Below are 5,186 nucleotides of genomic sequence, written 5' to 3'. Positions count from 1 at the left end.
CATGCCTGCTACAGCTTTGTAAGCCCGTGTGGGCCCCTCTGATGACATAGTTTGTTGAATGCTATATGTCTCGGTGCATCTCATTGTAATATAGAGAACTCCTGCTTGGGTTAAGAATCAAATTATTAATTTATTGATTGATTTTTTTTTTAGGGCTGCAGGTCCGGCATATGGAGGTTACCAGGCTAGGGGTCGAACTGGAGCTGCAGCTGCCAGCCTACACCACAGCCATGGCAATGCCAGATCCGAGCTGCGTCTGTGACCTATACCAGCACTCACGGCAACGCTGGATCCTTAATCCACTGAGCCGGGCTAGGGACCAAACCCACATCCTCATGGATACTAGTCAGGTTTCGTTTCTGCTGAGCCACAACAGGAACTCCCAAGAATCAAATTATAGCTGCTGAAAATAATAGAGAATAAGAAGAATATATGGGAGTCTGTCAATCATCAATCAATCAATCAACCTACCTACCTACCTATTAATCTATCCACCCATCCATTCAGCCACCCATGCATATATACACACATGTTGACATATCTATTTATGCATCTAAGCCATCTATCACTTACCTTTCTCTTCAAGAAATGGATGGATTATTTTGTAAGGAAAACACATCAATAGGGATATCAGTTGATACTAGTGCCTGGAACACAAGAGCTGCTTAGTAAACATTGTTGAATGAATAAGCTTGATATCTCAGATTTGTGAATTTCCTAAACATTTCTTTTGGATCTACTATCTCTGAACCACAAAAAGAGATAAGGTCCATTAAAATTCAGGTGAAAAATGTTCTAGATAATGGGTAAAAATTATAATCATGTGTCAAAGTTAGGGACCTATACAATTTTTTAAAAATTTTAAACAGCTACAGGTTAAACATATAAAGATTAGAGTGGTAGTTTGTTTAAGAAATTATTTTAAAAGAGAAATGCATTCAAAACGTTATTTATTGGAAGAAGTCCTTTGAAAGCAGGATGGCTGCAGATGACAATTTCACACGCACGAGACTAAGAAGGAGCATATAAACCTTTCCTGTTTATTTTAATTTTGATATTCAGTTGAGAATGAAATGGGGCTCTGAGTAACAAAAAGCAATCAAAATCCATGAGTGGGGAACAGAGCTAAATAATATATTTTTAAAAAGCTACTAACTGGCAGGAGCCCTGAAAAATAGGTGGCGATTGCCTGACCACAATGGCCAGTCTTCCCAAGAAGGAGTCCTGCCACCGTCTCTATCTACTGTGAGTCCTATGGCGTCTGTGATACCCCAGGCTCTTCCTAACAGTACAGACAGCATCATCTGACAAAGGGCTGGAGTCACCTGACATGACAAGCTGTCAATGGCCCAGCCTTTCCTTCCCTTAAGGACCCCTCTTCTCATCTACACTGTGTCCCAGAGGGGCACACAGTCCAAAAGGGACAGCCCTGCTGCCACCTGCCCTTCAGGAAGAGACCTGCCTGGTCTAGGGGGGCCCACAGTGACCCAGCTCTCTCCCCCCGCCCCCCCCGTCCCCTCAGGGCTCCGCACGCGTTCCTGGCAGGTGTGGACCCTGATGCCCTCGTCTCACCTGAGCAGAAACGCCTTCTTCCATCCCTCTGGGTCCTTGTCTCTGCCGCCTCCTTCACAGCAGACACCCGCACCTGCCCTAACGTGTCGATGTGTCTTGGGCGTCTCCCCGACTCCAATCTTGGCACCTGAGAAGGGCACAGTAGTCACCTGCTATGGGCCAGATTGACCTGGACGGGAGGGAGGGATCTGGGTGGGTGACAGGTGAGTGAGGTTTGTGGCAGGACCCAGGTGATGAATTTAGACTCCATCCTGAAGGTGAGGAGAAGTCACGGGGCACCTTGAGCCGAGGAGTAGCTGGGACGATGAGGTTTAAACAGATCCCTTTGGCTGTTTCAAAAGGCATCATGGGAAGTATGGGAGGAGGCGGGCAGACGAGTGGGAGGGCACCATGGTGATGGGAGAAGGAGGCCAGTGAGTCGTGTGGGAGGAGACGTCGTGGGGCGGGGGGGGAGACAGGGCACAAGGTTGGGATTTGTGTATATTTCAAAGCCATGGCTGGAAAATCCGCCCCATGGCTTGAAGGTGCGGTGTGAGGACAAAGAACCTAGAAGAACTCCATAGTAAGTTCCCACTACAGCACAATAGGATCGGTGGTGTCTCGGGAGCCCTGGGACACAGGTTCCATCCCCAGCCCGGCACAGTGGGTTAAGGATCTGGCATTGCCACAGCTGAGGCTTAGGTCGCAGCTACGGCTTGGATCAGGCCAGAAAAGGGGAGAAAAAATAAAAATTCCAAAGGCTTGGGCCTGCGCCTCTGGCCCCCAGCGGACGTGCCATCCACTGAGAGGGAAGAACTGGTTTGGGGTGGGAGGTAATGGAAGGCTTTGTTTCATCAAGACACATCTCAGACATGCCCATAGAGATGCCAAGTAGACAGTAGTGTTCGGGAGAGAATGGGGCTGGGGGGTAACGCGGGGAGTTGCCAGCATATAACGTATGAAAGCGAAGGTGTTGGGTAAGGATGTAGAAAACCACGGGGCCCAAGGAGTGAGCCGCTGGCTGGAAAGAAGAGGAGAAGCAAGTCCAGGAGACAGAAAGCATCCAAGCCTGCCTCTGCTCAGGCAAGCAAGTCAGAGAAAGACAGACACTGTGTGAGGTCTCTTACATGTGGACGCTAAAAAATACAGCAAACTAGAGGCTACGACAAAAAAGAAACTGACTCACAGGTACAGAAAACACACTTGCAGTTACCAGCAGGGAGAGAAAAGGGGGGGCAGGAAAAGGAGGGGGATTCCGTACAAACGACTGTGGATAAAACAAGTGAGCCCCGAGGATACATGGTACAACACAGGGAGGACAGCCGTGGTTCGCAGGAACTCTAATCGGAGGATAAGCCTTAAAAACCATGGATCACTACGTTGCACACCTGTGACTTAGGTCATAGTGTCCTTCCACTATACCTGGATTTGAAAATGACGGGGGGGGGGGGGGTTGGGATGGGCACATGCACCCTGAGGTCTTTGGAACGACTGGCCAACAGGGACCTGCTGTGCAGCACTGGGAACTCTCCCCAATATTCTCGGGGTGGGAAAAGAATCTGAAAAAGTATGAGTGTGTGAATATGCATCACTTTGTTGTACAGCAGAAATTATCATTAGCTCTGTAAATCAACAATACCTCAATAAAGCTTTAACAAAGAAATAACTTTTAAAAATATGCTCCTACGAGGAAATGAAGGCTTTGGCTGCCGTGGGGAGCAAAGATGTTCAGAGGAAGAGGGCGTGCAGAATCCCAGGAAGTTTTCGCTTTTACCTTTTGTTTGACTTTAAGATGAGAGAGGGCACAGTGTAGAATTTGGCTCAGGAATGTGCGAGAACAAGAAGAGATCCTGATGCAGAGGAGAGGAAGGCTACTCGGCAGCCGTACTTCAGCATAAGAACTCAAGCAGGTGGAATTACACCGGAGATGAAATAGATACTAAGTCCACGGGCTGATGGGGGCCCCAGACTGATGGAGCTGTTTAAAGGATAAACGGATAAGAAGGAAAGCGCCAGTGACAGAGGAGAACAATAAACACCATGAAAATGTTCTGCACATAAATGTCTCGAGAGAGTTCTTCTCGGGAACAGTTGAGTGTTTTGTCCAGAAAGCATTTGTCCTACGGAATTGTTCTTGGGGTACAAAGCAAAGCTCCTGCCCCTCTGGAGAAGCACCTCCCATTATTCCGTGTGAACATGCATCCCCTGGTTTCCAGATGTGTGACTCGGGCAAGAGGAAGTGCCAGAAAAAAGCACATGAAAAGATGCTCCACCTCACTGATTAGAGAAACGCAAATCAAAACTCCAACGAGGCATCACCTCACACCTGTCAGAATGGCCATCGTTAACAAGTCAACAAACAGTAAATGCTGAAGAGGGTGTGGAGAAAAGGGAACCAACCCTCCTACACTGCTGGTGGGAATGTAAATTGATAAAACCACTATGGAATATAGTATGGAGGTTCCTGCAAAAACTAAATATAGAATGACCATATGATCCAGCGTCCCACTCCTGAGTATGTATCCAGAGAAAACCATTATTCAAAAAGATACATGCACCCCTATATTCATGGCAGCACTATTTACAATAGCCAAGACATGGAAGCAACCTAAATGTTCATCAACAGAGGAATATATAAAAAAAGACATGGCGCATATATACAGTGGAATACTACTCAGCCATAAAAAAGCCATGAAATAATGCCACTTGCAGCAACGTGGATGGACCTAGAGATTATCATCCTAAGTGAAGTAAGTCAGACAGAGAAAGACAAATACCATGTGAGATCACGAGTATGTGGAATCTGATAAAAAGTGATACAATAGAACTTACAAAACAGAAACAAAGATTTGAAACCAAACTCACCTTTCCCAAAGGGGACATGCAGAGTGAGGAAGGGATAAATTAGGGGTTAGGACATGACATACAGACGCTGCTGTATATAAAATAGATGGGTAATGGGGACCTCATCAACAGCACAGGGAAAGCAGCTCAATACTGTGTGATAACTTCTATGGGGAAAGACTCTGAAAAGGAATGGACAGATGCACAGGTATAGCTGATTTACTTTGCCGTGCCCCTGAAATTAATACAACTCTGTAAATCAACCATATTCCAATATTTTAAAAAGGGAGGGGGGAGAGGCCAGAGGATAAGCCTGCGCAGGTAGACAGCTCTCAGGTCCCTTCTCTGTTAGGACATCGTCCAGTCACAACTAACAGTGTCCTGTGAGCTCCGTTTTTATCCGTCGGTCACAGTTTTTATGCATCAGGAAAACATGCGGCCCATGGCAGAGTAATGTAATTAGAGTAATGTCTTCTGATGGGTTTCCTTCAGTCTGTGTTTCTCCGAGGACTCAGTCTTCTGTTGCTGGCTGGGCAAGACATACTCTCCGAATACCTGGATTTGCAAGTGGCTCATCGGCTTCCTAGCTCTCAGCCCTGAATGAGCCTTTCCTCTCTCTTAGCTGTGTTTGCTTCTCTGTAAATAGGTGCAATAGCACCTGCTTCCTCCAGTTTTCATTTGGATTAAGTGCAACAAAGCCTATGAGAACACCGGATGGAGTGCAAAAAATATAGAGGAAAAACGAGAAACATCTGCATTTCTGAAAAGAGCTGTCCATACTGGAACATTGT

The 5,186-nt window shown here is 46.6% G+C and overlaps 1 long non-coding RNA gene across 1 annotated transcript; it reads right to left on the bottom strand.

Moving 5' to 3' along the window:
• On the bottom strand, window positions 346-1,785 carry LOC102159490. Its single transcript, XR_002339622.1, has 3 exons — window positions 1,573-1,785; window positions 574-647; window positions 346-403 (listed from the first exon to the last, which is right to left on the bottom strand). It is a non-coding gene; the product is annotated as an uncharacterized LOC102159490 (long non-coding RNA).

This window comes from Sus scrofa, chromosome 16 (assembly GCF_000003025.6).
Source record: "Sus scrofa isolate TJ Tabasco breed Duroc chromosome 16, Sscrofa11.1, whole genome shotgun sequence".
Taxonomy (NCBI): Eukaryota; Metazoa; Chordata; class Mammalia; order Artiodactyla; family Suidae; genus Sus; species Sus scrofa.
Note: the sequence above shows the minus strand (reverse complement) of the source record. Positions and strands in the feature narration are given on the sequence as shown.